General features: G+C 36.9%; 1 protein-coding gene across 1 annotated transcript in view; it reads left to right on the plus strand.

Moving 5' to 3' along the window:
- Positions 1–17538, plus strand: part of b3gat1a (beta-1,3-glucuronyltransferase 1 (glucuronosyltransferase P) a) — a 166541-nt gene that overhangs the window by 38672 nt on the left and 110331 nt on the right. Inside the window, exon 4 of the mRNA XM_020926886.2 lies at positions 3344–3477. The gene's annotated coding sequence lies outside the window, so the exon portion shown is untranslated. The remainder of the gene's footprint in view (positions 1–3343; positions 3478–17538) is intronic.

The raw sequence follows: 17538 nt of genomic DNA on the forward strand, positions 1-17538 counted from the left end.
TAATCTTTTGATTTTGGCACAGCCCTAGATTCACATACGATTTAACATTCCCTGAAACTATGGCGACACTAAACTTACAAATTATTATTTCAAATTATATAGTAACTTTATTATAACAACTGGAACCACTTATGAATGGTTAACTATTAAGTCATAAAGTGAGATCTAATTACTTAGTATGTACATTACCACAAATTTCCAATTAATATATGGTCCCAGTTTTTCCTAACAACTGTGGATCTTATTTCGTGACTTATTCAATTAATCACAATTCAGCTACAGTGCATACTACAAATGCATACTCTATTTTTCCATATTATATAAAGACTGGTACTGACTTGTTCTTGAGCTAACAGAACCAAAAATAAATGAATAAATAAGCACTCCAGTATCTAATCAAAGCCTTTGGAAATATTCATACTAAATTGTCTTACTGATACTGATATGTTTCTACTCATTTCCATATGTTTTTGAGCCATTACAATATTGTAGCAAAGACACTGCATAGTGTATCTCAGAACAGTCTTAAAGACATGCAATAACCCTATAATTTGATTCATTTCATTCTCCAGTCCCCGTTGAGAATAAGACACACTGCGTCGAGAGGCTAATATCTGCAGCTTTTGTATAATTGACAATAACATCAAAACATTTTCAGGTGTTTGTTCCCCGGTGCAGTTTTCTCTGTTTGAAAATCAGAGTGTTATTGAAGCCTTGAGCTGTCAACAGATAGACACTGTTTTAGATGGTGCAATAATAATAACAATATACAGTTGCCATTCATCTTGTAATATTGTTAAAAGCAAAACAATGAAGTCATGCAGAACAATTGTTCCATAAATGCATTACGCTATAAAGCATAGAGCATGAATTGTATTCTAGAAGAGTGGCCATTGTGAAGACTCATTGTTTCATGATGATGTGCTCAATCAGCTGGGAAGAAAAGTCAAAGAGTAATGCTATTTTTAAATTTAAATAATATGCGTATACAGTCTAGATGCGAGAGATAGAGAATTATTTAATGCGTTTGGGCCACTGAATTATGAAACAACCTCAAGCGTAGGCCTAAGGTTAATCTAACATGCATCCTTTGGCTCAGGGGCCATTTTTTCTTTACGCCTTTAAATGAAGTGAAAACGTTCCTTTTAACAATGTGCATCGGTGCATAGTAAAAACCATCTTCACCACACTGAACAAGAAGTTCAGTGGACTGTTCATTTGTAGCATGTAAAGCACAATTATTAAATATGAATATGTTGTATTTACAAGACATCATTATGTTCAGCTATACCTACAGATTAAAATAAAGATGGAGGACAGGTCAGAATTTTGTGGTAGAGTTTGCACATTTGTTGCCCTTATGGTTAATTTCTATAATTACTGGACTTATCCACATGACACAAAAACTGCCACAAATACATTCTCTGTCAGAAAGTGATGCCATTATTCATGTGGCTATAAGATTAATATAGGAAGTTTATCTAGCCAATCCCCAATAAATAATGAAAGATTGAACAATTTTATAAAAGCACAATTGAAACTAACCCTGGCACAAATTTCTTTGTCTTCCCTACTTGAAAGTGGGGTCATTATACATGAAGGTATACAATGAATATGGCAAGATTGTGTAATTAATCCCTAACAAATAATGACAAGGTCAGTATGTTTATAAAGAAGTAAAATTCTGTGGTAGAGTTTGCAGATGTGTTGCTAAGATTCATGGTTTATCTCTGTAATTACTGGGCCTATTCACAAACAAAAATGGGCACAAATTTCAACATCTTCTCTGTCAGAAAGTGGTACCATTATTAATGAAGCTGTAAGATAAATATGGGAGGTTTGTAGAGCCAATCATGATCAAATAATGCAAGGTTAGACATTTTTATGAAATTTTATATTTTTCATAAAATTGAGATGGAGGACAGATCAGAGTTCTATGGTAGAGTTTGCACATTTGTTGCTCTAATTTATGGTTAATCTCTGTAATTACTGGACCTATCCACATGAAGCAAAAACTGGCACGAATTTCAACATCTTCTCTTTCAGAAAGTGGTGCCAGTATTCATGAGGCTATAAGATTATATGGCAAGTTTGTTAAGCCAATCCCTAAGAAATAATAAAACGTTCAACATATTTATAAAATATATTGAACTGAAACTGAAATTATGATATTGTCAAGTTCTAGAAGTGAATGTCACCTTTCAAGAAAGGACACATTTTGTCTTTCAATTCATTTGATAGTTTGAAAATTACAAAAAAGTAGCACTATTTTTATGATCTTCATAAAGCAGAGAATGCTGATTTTCTGGCACAACTTTAAATATTTCAGTAGTTTTTCTAGTGTTAGAACGCATGAACTAATGATGAGCCAGGCATTTGCGGAGGTTCTCCCAGCTGCCAAAACACTCTTTTCTCTTGGTGTCCAGGGAATAATAAAGAAGCTTCATTAAGCCGGTATGTCTATGTAGTTACAGGCAACAGATGTTGATGCATAGACGTTAATATGTACTACAGATTTTACATGAAACTGCATGGGGCATTATAGTCACCTGCAATTTCTGTTCATCCTCTGTGTGACATTTTGAGGACTTTCCACATTTCCAATGCTGTTTTGTCTTACATTTTAATAATAATAAGGCAACAGTAGTAGTTTTTAAACCCAAGAGTAGTAGTCTTTATCATTCAAGGTATGATTGTGGGTTTGTCAACACACTCTCTTTTTCAGTTAAAAAGCTACTGAAAAAATTGACAAACGATAAATATACTTAATATATTGAGCTTAGCAAGTAAAATAGAAAAAAAGTAGTTATGTAGACCTAAGTAGCATGACATCAAAGTTAATACAACACATGTTGGAGTAAATAGTAAAGAGGATAAGTAGTACTCTAGAGAGTCATTACAATGTTTTCTCTAAGCAAATGGACAAATAAATTAAAAACAATACACCATTTTCTACATTTACACAGAATTTGCGGCTAGGGCAGCACAATGAAACAAAAATGTATATCTGACAACTATTTAGTATTACAATAATGTTTTGTGATATAATAGTTTTTTCACACAATATGTTTAGTTAACCTTAGTCTTACTGTGATATATTTTATTTCTTTCGATATGGGTTATTGCATCAGCCAATACAATATCAATATTTTTGGGTTACATTGTGCAGCCCTAACTGACGCTTATGTTTTAGCTTTTGAAGGCTGTATAATCCTTTTCTCCTCACACAAAGAAGACAAAATCAGTGGAAAATATATTGCTTCTTGAAAATGCATTTGGGAGGTCACAGGGCTGTGTCATGGCTGGTTCTATTATAATGTTTGTGTATGTGCTTTTGTTGCAGAGAACTGTCACCAAAGGCAAAACCCATCACCATGGCAACCAGTTTTGACAGACACAAAAGCCACGTTAAGAGATTGAGTCTGCTTTTTTAAAACCTGGGACAAGCGTTTAAGTTTGAAACCCCCGGAGAAATGGGTGAGTACTGAAAACGTGCATACGGGTTGTGTGTGTGGGAGAGTTTGTGCTGCAAAAGTAATGGACAGTGGAGGTTTGTGGAAATTGACTTTTGAAATGAATTACATAAATGTTTGCAGCAGGCTGGTGCTCAGGGTCGGCCATTGTGAAAGTGTCCTTGGGCAAATTACTGATGAACTTGGCCCAATAGCGTGTGATGGGTGATAGAAAAAACTGATGCTGTTTCAAAAAGCTGTACCAGAGATGACAGTGAATCATCTTAAATATATAAAAAAGGTAAATAATTTATGTGGCAGCAAATAGGGGGCGCTGTGTGGCTTGTCTATGATTTGACCAGAATTTCAATTGCAAGAGCACACTTCACATATATTTGCAAAAAACAACTATGGATACAAGAAGTATTTGTAAATTGCATACTTTAAAGGTGCACTATGTAACTTTTCGGTTGGGGGTCTGTCACCATCTTGTTTCTATGGATATGTTCAAATGTTCCACAGTATGACATTAAGCAGATCCTTCCTTGTGTTTATTTAATTGCAGGTAGTATTATTGCTGTGAAACATTTCAGACAAAGCAAGAACATCTCCATGGAGAAAAGTTGGCGGACCTTCCACCAGAAAACTTAGACAATACACCTTTAAAAGGGAAATGAAGCTCCAGTTAATGCCCAAAAACCTCAGCTAATTTAATATCTTCAAATTTACTCTGGATATGAACATAGGATCACATAAAATTTTGAGAACTTTGAAATGTAGAAGTGTTTGTTATTTGAGAAATGCAGCAGGTTCAGAGTCATCATCAGAATCTATTTACTTCGCAATTATTTGTGCCACCTCTAAACATATTTCTCACTCTCTGAAACACAATAGAAGATTTGCTGAATAGTGTACACTTTTTTTTGGTTTTTATTTGTTTTTATGTGTTAGGTAGAAATAATTGAGGTAAACTTGCCTGCTGTCTCTACTCCATTTTCACCTCATTTTGATCCTGTTTGGTCCTGTTAGCCTATGAGTCATAAACAGTCTTAAAACTGGGGTACCTGACTATATTCTTGTACACTGTAAATGTCCGTTACAAGCAGACTTTAACAATTGCAAATCCTCTTTAGGGCCTGATATATCTCTAAAATATACTTTGGGATGAGAGCATGTTGACTGTGTAATTATGGTCCACTACTGTTGTGCTTTACTTCTGAAAAAGATGTTAAAAATCTGTGCACATGCCCCAAAAATTCATGCATGTGAATACTAATGATGTGCCAGTGCTTGGAGAGAGTTAGACATAGATGTAATTCCTCCTCTCACGATCTGAAAATGGTACCACAGCTTCAATAAAAGAAAATCTTTTACTAACTGTTCTTAACATTTCGGCACGCCTTCAATTACTTTCAGCTCATTTCAAATAACAAGCCACTCTATATACCTGACAAATGAATGACCATGAAATGCTGTATAGCCTACTTTCTTTACATCTAAATCACTTACTCTTTCTACTATATGTCATTTAGACCTATATATATATACCGCACATGACTTTATTCTCCATCATATGCTGCTTTTTCTATATTTGAGAAATATCCCCCATCAATCACACTCTCGAGGGGGTTTCACCGCTGGGACGAGCTTTTATGCTTCTTTCGGTCTGCAGCCCACCAAAGAAAAATGAGTATTTGTATTACCAATGCCTATGCTCCTATATTACAAACAATGGAATTACTGCCTGAATGTGTGTGCTACCTTTGTAATATTACCATTTCAAAGTGGCCTTTTAAAGCTGGATGGATCAGAGATGGTGATAGATTGGGCTCTCCATCTATCCTGGAGCACATGAGACACTGGGAGCCTCCTGGGATTCAGTCCCGAAGGGGGTGGTGACTACACAGCGCCACAGCAGTCTACATGGGCTGTATAAAGCAGTCATTTCTGCACGCTCTACATGTCATAGAGAAGATGAGAAAATAGCACATGACAGGATGAGGACAAAGTGGGCTGACTGGCATGTTTTTCATTGTATGGGTTTCTTATGTAGGTTGTTCAAATAGTATAAGCATGTTCTTTTCAGCCTCAAAACAAGAAAACTAAATTCTGCAAGTGAATGGCACACAGTTGTATCATATTGGTAACCATTTGTGTATTTTTATGTAGAAATTATTATTTTACATCTAAAATATCACAAATGCAAGTTAAATCAATTGATCAATTATCGATTTAAATCAAATTTTCAGTGTTTACACATAATAGGAACATAATATATACAATTTACAGGTGCATTGTGTAACTTTTCTGATGGAGGATCCATCAATTGCCTTTCTCCATGGAAATGTTATTGCTTTGTCTATGGTATGGTATTAAGCATTTCTATCACCATGGAAGACCAAATCAGACCAAGTTACAGGTCAGAGTGAGTATAAGTAGGCAGATGGATAGACTTACTTTATTATCCTGAAGGAAATTAATTTTCAGTCAGAAACAATGCCTGTTTTTCTAAGTATTTTTGAACAATAAAACCACCTTGAATAAATGTAAGGTAGAGCTGTTTAATGCCATATTGTGGAACATTTCAGGCAGAGCAGTGACATATCCATAGAAACTTGCAGGACCCTCCACCAGAAACGTTACACAATTCACATTTAAGATATATGTAATTGTATATAATTATATATTAAGATAAAAAAATAAATGTGTCTTCACCACTGCTTATTGATAAACTCACAACCCAAACAGTAGTATAAAACATTGCTGTTTTGGACAGTTAATATTTATTCATTTATGAAGTTTTATTTATTTTTTTTTACTTGATTTTAATTGATTGACAGGCATTTTGATAAAAACAGATTCCAACTATAGCAGAACCATATGTCTCAGCAGTCTCAGGCTCTTGTAGCCTGCAACAGTGAATGATTTTCTTTGCCTCTTGTCCCGATGCTCTCATCTAAGGCTGTACTCTTTCATATAGAGGCCCATTCATCAGTGTCTGACCTCTCTGATACTGTCCAGATCTGAGGAGATATTGGGCCGTCCCACACACTTCACTCTGATACAAGAATATAAACTATTTAAGCTTTTGTCGAATACTTTTCTTCTAACTTTGTCTGCAGTCAACCATTAAACCCTAAGGAGTCAATGCTTCATAAATACCTGATACACTGATTTACATGATAAAGCAGATGTTGATTTGTTATTCCTATCTTTTTAAAATATAGCTGCGCTGTTATATAAATAACTGAATACAGTACATGTACTGAAAATACTTACTCGGAATGCTAATTCTGAGAACTGTATTTCGGCACAGTTACTCTACTATTCAGAATACAGTTACTTTTCTAAAATCAAAGGAATTCATTTAGGAATTGCTTTAAAATGCAATACAAAGTGAGAAAGCACAGCTCCTGAGTGCATGTGTGATTTATCCTTCTCCAATTAGTGCTATGAAATGCAATGCTTGTGTCTGACTCTTTACTATACTATGTTTTAAAAGCAACTTGATGTAAAAGTGTTTTAAATATTCATAATACAAGACTCTGATTGGACCATGTATCAAAATACATTACAAAATACATTTTGATGCAGATATTCAGTGTTCTTTAAGTAAATACATATTCACTGTATGTTTGTTCAATTATATGGCCTAAAATGAAACATAAGATTTGCTATAATTTTTGCTGGGCTATTCCAAACACATCCATCTTTCTGGACTTGAGACCGGCTACACTTTATTTATTTAACTCAGTCAACATAATGCAGAGATTTAATTAGTACCGCAACCACACACTGAATGACAAGAACTTGTAATGAAACATGTGAAAAAGGTGAATTGTTGCTGGGGTTTAAATATAGTTTTAACAAATGTGGCATCTAATTAAGTGTCAGGACCTCGGCAGCGAGTCAGTGATGGATAACGTTAGAAGGCTTGTGGTAATAGGAATCGTCCATGCAGAGTGAAGGGGCAGCATGGGAGAAATTGGACTTTTTAATTTACAGGCATTGATTTATTTTAAACTTTTATTGCTATTGGTTGTGCTATTTTTTTTTTACAAGTTTGCTGAAATACATTGTAGATGATCTTTAGTATTATTTGTAGTGTATTTACTTTTTGATACTCTTTTGAGAAAATGTATCTACTTTAGTTTTTTATTTTGTGGTAGGCCTGTTATGATAATACATTTCGAAGCATTATATATCGCTACAAAAGTATACTGCAATATATGATAATAATGAAACTACTTTATGCCACTGATATAATAACAATAATGCAAGATAATCATAGTAAACTATTTTATTTAGACAGTATCATTAAAAGACTTCAACTACAACAAATATGTAGCAAAATATATATATATAACATATATATATATATATACTGGTATACACACATATATATATATATATATATATATATATATATATATATATATATATATATATATATATATATATATATATATATATATATATATATACTGGTAAATAATTAGCCATAGAAGTCAATTATTAAATGTTTTATAGCCCAAATGTAACTGCATTACAACAAATATACACCAGGGGCCTCATTTATAAAAACTGTGCAGGAGTTGTCGTAAGTTAGTGCGTACGCCTAGTAGCTACGACAGGTGTGCGCCACACAAACTCCATGGCTGTGTCCCAATTCGAGGGCTGCAGCCTCCGAAGGCTGGTTTTAAGGCCGCATACGTCACTTCCGGTGAAACAAGGCCTGTCCCATTTCATTTTTATGTCATGCAGCCTTCAAATGCAGCCCTCAAACCGGCCTTGTTTCCATGGAGATGGGGCCGCGAACGGAGGACACATCCGAGTATTCTTCGCAGCCTTCAGTATCCCAGCATGCACCGCGCGGCGGCAGTCAGATGTTCAAAAACACGGAGCGAAAAGCCCGTCCGGAGAAAAACATGTGAGTAACACTTTTAACTTTAGGAAATCATTACTAACACAACTGTAAACGTAAAATATGACCATAACTTCCACAAAACTGTCAAATAAGTTTGTTTTTAACTGCGTGAACCGCGGAGTTTTGAGCTAAAGTTTGCCTAGTAATGTGCAGCTAATGCGATGAAAAGTCCGCTCAAACTTTCATATTTGGACAGATTTCCATTAAACACTCATCATGTTTTTACTGTTAGGGGAAAAGAAGCCCACAGAGTGATTTAAAGAAGCTACGAGGAGAAAACTCCACGTTTTCACGGACAGTGTAAACATGTAAACAGTTGGTCAGTGTAGCTCGGAGTTGAGATGAGAACACACATTATTTCATACATTCAACTGAAAAGACTCAGTTTGACTCTATCAAAGCTCATATTTACTTGTAAATCACATAATATAAGCCTCCAACGTGTGCATTTCATTCAGGGAATACATTATCTGCTTTTAACAATCCAGTGCATGTTTGTAAAGTGAAGAGTAAATAATCCTGCCTGGACAGGTCAGATTTATGATGGACATGAGGCTCATTTAACAGATTTTTGCAGACACTGGTGTAGATTCGACCTGACTGTGTCTGTTAGGTCTGTCACATCTAATGTTATAACAATGAGAAATCTGTTTTACATGAATTTTCTTTTCTCAACTGCAGCCTCCTGTATGAGGACACGGCACACTGCAGGGGCCACAGAACTGTTGGCTGACAAGATGCTTGTGATTCATAAAATGGGTCAAATGCAGATGACAAAGTTAAGCCAACACTGAGCTGGAGGTGCTGACCCAGACTCCTCAAGTCTGGGGCATGTTACATTGAAAATTCTACTAATAATAAGAGCTGCATATGAATCATGCTCATGTTGAAATTATGATTTAAATTGTGAAAATATGTATTTGTCACATGTATGGGATTCCTCTGTTCATTTAGCTGTTTCAGATATAAACTGCCTTTGAATCTGAATGTACATCAAAGTTTAAGTTCAACGTTAAAATTGTTTATTGTCAATTCTTCATACGAAAAACATATAAAGAATCGAAATTGTTTTTCTCACTTCCTTGTGTATAAATAAATAGTGCTGTCATGCGATTAAAAAAATTGAGAGATTAATTAATTATGATCTGTAATTAATTAATCTAATTAATCTCATTTTAATCTCACCTAAAAATTGCTGAGAAAAGCCTTCAATTTGAGGTATTTTCATTTAAATTCATTATTACATTATTGTGGCAGATCAAAAGACTGATATAGATTAAAAAAGTGACTTTATAAAGTCATTTATTGTTTAACAAATCTCTCCAATTTGGCTGTTGAGCCCAAGTCTCCATGAATAAGAAACTGTTTGCTGTAAAGTAGCAAAGACGAGGAAATCTGAACATAATAACTTTTGTCTACTTAAAGACAATAAAAAGTCCAGTCTTTCCTTAAACATATTAAAAATATTATTGATAGAGAAATGCTTTATATATGAGATCACTGGTTTTAGTCCTTGTTTTACTCCTGGTTTAGACCTGCTTTAGTCCTACTTTAGTCCTAGTTTAGTCCTGGAAAGGGTTAGTCCTGGTTTTAGTCCTGGTGTTAGTTCTGGTTTAGTCCTGGTTTAGTCCAGGTTTAGACCTGGTTTAGTCCTGGTTTAGTCCTGGTTTAGACCTGGTTTAGTCCTGGTTTTAGTTCTGGTTTTAGTTCTGGTTTAGTCCTGGTTTAGTCCTGGTTTTAGTTCTGGTTTTAGTTCTGGTTTAGTCCTGGTTTAGTCCTGGACTGGATTAGTCCTGGTTTTAGTTCTGGTTTTAGTTCTGGTTTAGTCCTGGTTTAGTCCTGGACTGGATTAGTCCTGGTTTTAGTCTTGGTGTTAGTTCTGGTTTAGAGGCTCACAGGAGGAAGCGCGGTTTACGCAGCGTACGCGAGAAAACACGATCCACACGCGGCTCACGGCAGCACGTCGGTGTCCACGCAGTGTCTACGGAAGGAAACGTGGTCCGCGCGTTCTCAGGTTAATGACGATGATGAAGGTGTGTGTTTGTGTTTGTGTGTGTTTGTGTGTGTTTGTGTTTGTGTGTGTTTGTTTGTGTTTGTGTGTGTTTGTGTGTGTTTGTGTGTGTGTGTGTGTTTGTGTGCGTGTCCCCTCATGTGGCAGGTCACTATAGGACAGTAGTGCAGACATCATGAGCCTATGCAGGTTGTTTTCACCAGTGACATTTAAGTTGTAGGAGTATATTTGTTATTTTCTTTTATATTTCACGTCGGGAGAATAATTTCCAAGACACGAATGCGTTTTACCTGTGCACTGCTGACTCTGTTCTACTGGCTACTGGACGTTTACATCGCTCTTACTGCACGCGTTTTGTGTGGGTTTCCGACAATGAGTGGAATTACCGAAATAAAAAAATGTATAAATGTGTTTTTTGTGTGTGTGTGTGTGTGTGTTGTTGTCCCAACAACACATAAAAACTGGTTTAATAATAAAGCAACTCGCATACAGAAACAGTAAATTTAGAGATTAAAAATTAGATTAACGCGATTAAAAAACATAACACGCTAAATATGACTGTAATTAATTAATCGCAATTAACACGATAATTTGACACCCCTATAAATAAATAATAATAAATGTAAATAGTGCGGGGGGAGTCCAGGTGTTCTTTGGGGCTGCATGCTCTGTGAAACTTATTTTCCTCTAATAGTTTTGTAGTTTTCTTAATGTGTGTGTCATCATTACAGGTTTTCACTCTGCAGGATAGAACTTTGGTTGTTGCGTCTGATTGATTCATTCTGCTCTTCCTCCTCCAGAAGATGAGAGACACATCAGACTGAGTGGTCCAAGTCCACTGTCCATGTCTCCAATGTCCATGTCTCCAATGTCCATGTCTCCACTGTCAATGTCTCCAATGTCCATGTCCAGAGTCTCTGAGGAGGAGGTCCAGAGTCTCATATGATCGAACAAGTGTGTGAGACAGAAATGAAAACATCTGCTCATAAGTTTTTCTGAATGTTTTTCAGCCTGTACTGACATTTGATTTATGGTGAAATGTGCCGTTTATTTGGTTTTGATAGTAACTAATTACATGTACTATAAGAACGTACTATTGTACTGCAGATAAGCTGTGGTGTTCCACAAGATCATATTTGGCAAAGATAATTTGTTCATTTTTGATTGTCACTTGCTTCAGCAAAAAGGGAACACAATGAGATTTAATGACATACAGCTGTTTGTACTAACCTGTTAATGCAGAGTGTGTGTAATGGGTTTAATGTTTGACTTCATATCATGATAAAGTATTTCCAGAAGTTCCTTGGATTGTTTAATAAACCATCTTTTCTCAGGAGAGATGTCTTTCTTTCTTTACAAACTGACTGTATAAATGTAATCCCTGGTCAATATAAAAATCCTTAATAATGATAATATTTAGTAATGCATATCTCATCACAGTTTTTATTTTATTTTAAGATAATTAAGTCTACTTAAGATGTATCCCTTAAATATAGCCGTTTTGTTTTGCAAAAGTTAAACATACATTTTCGGTTTTGGCCATAAGATTTGGATGCGAATTATTAAAATAATTTGGTCACAAAATCCGACAGTTTGATGACCTGTGCGTCTTTTTACTGATCCGTGTGCGGAATCTGCGCGGAGCGTGTTAGCATTAGCATTAGCGCTAGCAGCGTCCCTCGGTTGCTGGGCGACAGGGGAGCGGCTCCGTGGGCTAGACCTGTCCCATTTCCGCAATGGCCTGGCGGTCCGCGGAGGCCAGTTCAAGGGCTGCAGCCTTCGCGGCCGACGAAGGACCCAGCCTTCACAGCCTTCGGAGGCTGCAGCCCTTTGAAATGGGACATAGCCCATATTTAGAAAACCCACCGCACGCACCAAACCACGCAATCTGTGCTTTATAAATCCCACCTCCACCTAGAATTTGCGCACGTAAACCCACGTGACGTCACGCCCTCTCCACACCTCCACCTCACCATAAAAGGAGCATGTAAAGTGACTGGTGAATGAGATTTCCCTAAACATGAGCCGATAATGAGTGGGTTTGACCGAGACACGCGGGACAGAGGGAGGAGGACGCTCCACGCAGCACCACGTGATCATGACAAAGCCTTAAACAAGGTTTAACAAATAAATAGAAAACTGAAAGTGAAAACAATGACTCATCTGTTAATTTCATAATATTTCATAATATTTAGGCAGCACATCTTTGTCGTAAAGCTGATGTGTTTTCTCGCTGTTTCAAGAGTTTTATCGCTGTATTTTTAAGTCTGCCTATGATGTGTGTGGGGACTGGCCCTGTATATATATATATGCATATACACGCAGATACGTGCACGCGCTGATCTGAATGGTCAAATTATAAGCGCGTGCAAGAGATTTAGATGCCCTCCCCTGGACAGTGAAAGGAGCGAGGGAAGGATACAAGGATACGAGGACACAGATTTAGCATGAAACACATCTGATACAGATGTTATTCTGCCAATTAAAGTCCACACGAAACATTCAAACTGCTCACCTGTGAGTGTGGGTCTGGGTCGGGACGGGCACGGGCATTATTCTGTTCTTCATACAGTCAGAGAGCAGCTCTCATGTGCAAGAGTTCCCCATTACACAAAAATGTTGGCACGATTTTGGGTTCGGGTCAGGTTCGGCAGTAGGCTTCGTGTCGTGCGCAGACTCGGGTCACTCTGGCGCTTGATACGTAAAGACTAAAGTAAAAGTGTTAAAGTTGCGTTCATTAAATCAAAGCCTGGCTCCTACTGTGTCCAAGGGAAGAGTTTTGTCTCACGTCGGGTCATTATTTCGTCCTCTGTGTTGGTCACAGACTGTGTTCTATAGAAGTCTATGGTCGCGGTGTGGACTGTGGGAGACTCTGCGCTACACCGGGAATGTGGCCGCGCTCGTGCACAAGTTTCAAATGTATAATATTGTGGAGAATAATGAGTGGAATAAACAGCCCTTCTCCCTGTTTTGGCGAACCAAACACTTAAATGCACAAATCTGAAGGCCATTCTTCTATATATGTGAATTTTCTGATCAAACACTTCCTCAAACTCTGTTCACTTCTGCTCCTCTCCATGAGTGTCGCTTTTTCCCCGTGTCTCCAGACTTTGCGTAGAGCTTACAGGAGGTCCCGAGTTGGCGTAGAGTTAAGCAAAGCGCCACGCTTTAGTCGAGTTTCATAAATACCGCGGTTGGCATAGAGAGCGCGTACACAAGGATTTTTGCGTAAGCAAGCTTTATAAATGAGGCCCCAGATCTCCTCACTTCTGCAAAGAAAATGTACACACGATAAATATTGACTCCCAAAATATGTTGTTTGAGCTATCATATATTGAACTAGAAAAGCACTCAGAGAGCGCAGACCTCCGCCAAGGACTACCCCCATTTTTTATATAAATTGCGATAAAATCAGTCTTCTGGATCAGATCCGGATCAGCCTTTGGAATATGAAAGAGGATCCCATTGTCCATCCCTGAGTCAAATTTCATGGGGTTTGGTCAATAATTAACCGAGATATTGAGAAACTAAATTTTTGGCCCCATTTACCACAATGTTAACTAAAATTTCAAAGTGATCCAGAATCCAGGATTTCTTCCGGATCACCCCCAAAATGAAATCAGTTCTTCCTTTTCACATTTCCAACAAATCCTGATAATTTCATCAAAATCGGTCCATAACTTTTTGAGTTATGTTGCTTACAGACAAACAAACAAACAAACAAACAAACAAACAGAACAGACAAACAGGCAAACAAACAAAGAGGACAAACAGGCAAACAGGCAAACAAACAAAGAGACAAACAGACAAACAGGCAAACAAACAAACAAACAAACAGACAAATAGACAAACAAACAGACAAACAAACAAACAAACGCCGGCAAAAACATAACCTCCTTGGCAGAGGTAATGATAAGTCGATATAGTATTTACCGTGACATTACTGTGCCTATGAGGAGGCACAGTAATAACATTTACAGATATTAACAGTTAACCAGGTCAAACTTCAAGTTGGCATTTAATAACATACATTTACAACCTACCTTTCAACTCAGCTATAAATGAATAACTCTTTGGAATGTTAGCACTTCATGTGAACCCAATCTGTTTGATATTGCATCATTATTGAAACTTACATTAAAGGAGCACTACTTTTCAGTAGTAGGTCTGTCACCTTGTTTCTATGGAAATATCATTGCTCTGCTTAGAATGTTCCACAGTATGACATTAAACAGATCCACTTTACATTTATTCAGTTACAGGTGGTTTTGTAGCTCAAAAATACCTAGAAACACAGTTATTCTGACTGTAAGCGGGGTTGCCTTTTGACAGATCTCGCCTCTGACTTTGGATCTCCAAGGAGAAAGCAGGTGACGGACCTTCCACTCTCCTGTTATCCAATGCACCTTTAAGCATTAAACCGGTTTCTTAGTAGTTCATTAGTCAAACATATTTTTAACTTATTTGAGTATTTATAGCATTTAACTTGTATTTAAATTATATCAGATTTTTGCTGCTCCACACACAACAGGCAGCTTGTCGAGGAGGGACTTTGATATGAAGACGTGCTTGGAGTTGAAATGAGGGCATGAGTGAGAGAGGGTCCTCAGTCTCTGCTGGAGCCTTGACGGAGCGACTTTTAACTGTTACTGTCACGAGGCAGAGTCAGTTGTGAGTTACGCTGTAATTGACGCATCATTTGCCAGATGGCTCGTGTTTAATCACATAAATCACGTTTGCTCAAAAGAGATTACTGTTAAATAAATATGTGCTATGAAGTCGTCACTGCATTTATCACCCTGCAAACTATACAATTTATACAGCTCTAGGAAGATTCTGACCCTCAGATCTCCTGCTGAATTGGCCCAAATGATCATAGGCAGGACTTTTTACTGAAAATCTAAGTAATTCTACCATTAGAACATACATCTCAATTTAAAATGAATGTACCAAAGGTGCCCTGCACACTGGCACATTCAAAGGGTCCACTTCTTGCTTGTCTCCTTGGAGCTGTTATTGCTTTCCCTGGAATGTCCCATGATATGACATTATACATATCCATTATGCATGTTTCTATTGCTCAAAAATATAATTATTCCTTCTTTGATTAAGGACAACTCTCCTCAGATCTGAATTGTAATGTAGTGTAGTTTTGTAACCTGCTTGTCTCTCTTGTGATAGATAATTTTAATGAGATGTTATTTCTTTGTCTAAAACATTTTAGACAAAGCAAGACAAGCAGGTGGCAGACCCTCACCAAAAAAGTTACCTCGTGCCTTTACAGGTATGATGGCTCTGTCAAAGCTGTATTAAATGCAACCGTCTGAATGATCCACTATGTTGACCATTAGTCTGTGGCCCTTCACTTTGAATATATTTCATACTTAAAAGTTTAGAGCCCCCCTGGTTTACTGTAAGAAAGTATGAAAGGAGGGATGATTAATTCTCTTGGGCCACAATGTCTTGAAAAAAGCTATGTAAGACTAAGGCATTATAATGTGAAAAATAAAAGTAGACTATAAAATTACAGGCTGTCCAAAATGTGTTTTAAATTAGTTTGCAGTGTTCATTGTTAATATGCACTTCAAAAACATTGTTGCCCGTGGACTTGTGGGCTCCGTTATCATTTTCACAGTTTCTTTATTCATATGCCATTGTTGGTTCACAATAGAGCGCAATAGTGATGGCCCATTCGGCTCAGATTTTCATTAAATGAGAGCCAAATCTCAAAGTAATATAGTTTCCAGACCGCAAGTGAGTGACCTCAAGAACAAGCCAAAGAAGAACAAAAAAACGAATGATTTATTATATGAAAAAAATATACACATGAAAATAATAATAATAATAATAATAATAATAATAATAATAATAATAATAATAATAATAATAATAATAATAATAATAATAGATTAAAGAAAACTACTATTTTAACTACTGCTTGTTTCTAGTTAAAATTATTATTCTAAATTTGGGTTGGATGATGTGGCAGGTATATCCATATTGGTAAATCTCAATTTTTTATTAGATAAAATCAATCAATTCATCAATGTTAATTTAAAGAATAACACAAATACCAAAATCAAAACTACATACTGACATGGGATTGGCTGTTGATCTCACTTGTTAAAAAACAAAACAAAAAGACTACCATTGATCAGTAGAAATTTACTCACTCTTCACTATCGTTTTGATTAATGTACTAACCCTATGGAATTTTGGGATGACCTTGATGTAACCAACCGCATTATTCCAGATGTGTGTAGAATCCCTCAGTCGTCAGGGTAGAATGGCAAACGTTTGAACATTTGTCCAGTTCACAAATTGACTTTCTCCTTTGCCCATTATTCCAGGTTTGAAACTGACACAATTGGATAATAATGAGCCATTACATTTCCACACTTTCCTTGGGGGGTAAAGCAGAGCTGCTTGTCCAGCCTCTTGTGTGTTTATGCATGTGTCTGTCCCCTTAAAGCAGAACCAGCCTTAGCCTTGTTTGATAAGAGCACTGTTTTGCCCTTGGATCTGCCTCAGCCCCAGCTTTCATTACACATGCCCTTTCCAATGTGGTTCGGTCTGTCAAATGTCGTCCACATAAATCTCCCCAACCAGGTTTTTTTTAGTTTTCTTTGCTGTTTCCCATATAGGCCTTTCTTATCGCTGCCGTGTCTCCCTTGTGTGATGTTGTACCTAAACATTGCCACCTTCGGCGCTGCCTGGCCCAGTCTGTCAGATCCTCTGTCAGCCCCATCTGCCTCCCTGTCCTCCCGGAGCTGTCTGCGCTTTGAGCTGTGAGAAGGGAAGAGATAGCGCCGGTACAATCCAATCAGCCTGCTTTCACACAACCACCAGGGTTAGACATATGAGGCAAAGGAACAGATTTAAAGGACTTCTAAGTTTCTCTGCTACAAAATGCACCATACTTTCATGTATTTCTTTGCATAAGGGTAGATAGGGATTTCTGTATTACTTTTTATGGAGCGTTCTAGATTCAGACATTAAATCATAGACACTTGGATAAACTTTTCCTATTTAAAACTTGTCTGGTCATCAATCAGTTTCACACAATGATGACGTAACAACTAAATGTAAAAAATAAGTTAAAATTTTTCACTAAAAAGTAAAACATAAAAAATGGAAGAAGCTTGGTA

Source organism: Boleophthalmus pectinirostris, unplaced genomic scaffold (genome assembly GCF_026225935.1).
Source record: "Boleophthalmus pectinirostris isolate CB_2022bp ecotype Guang Dong unplaced genomic scaffold, ASM2622593v1 HiC_scaffold_9, whole genome shotgun sequence".
Taxonomy (NCBI): Eukaryota; Metazoa; Chordata; class Actinopteri; order Gobiiformes; family Gobiidae; genus Boleophthalmus; species Boleophthalmus pectinirostris.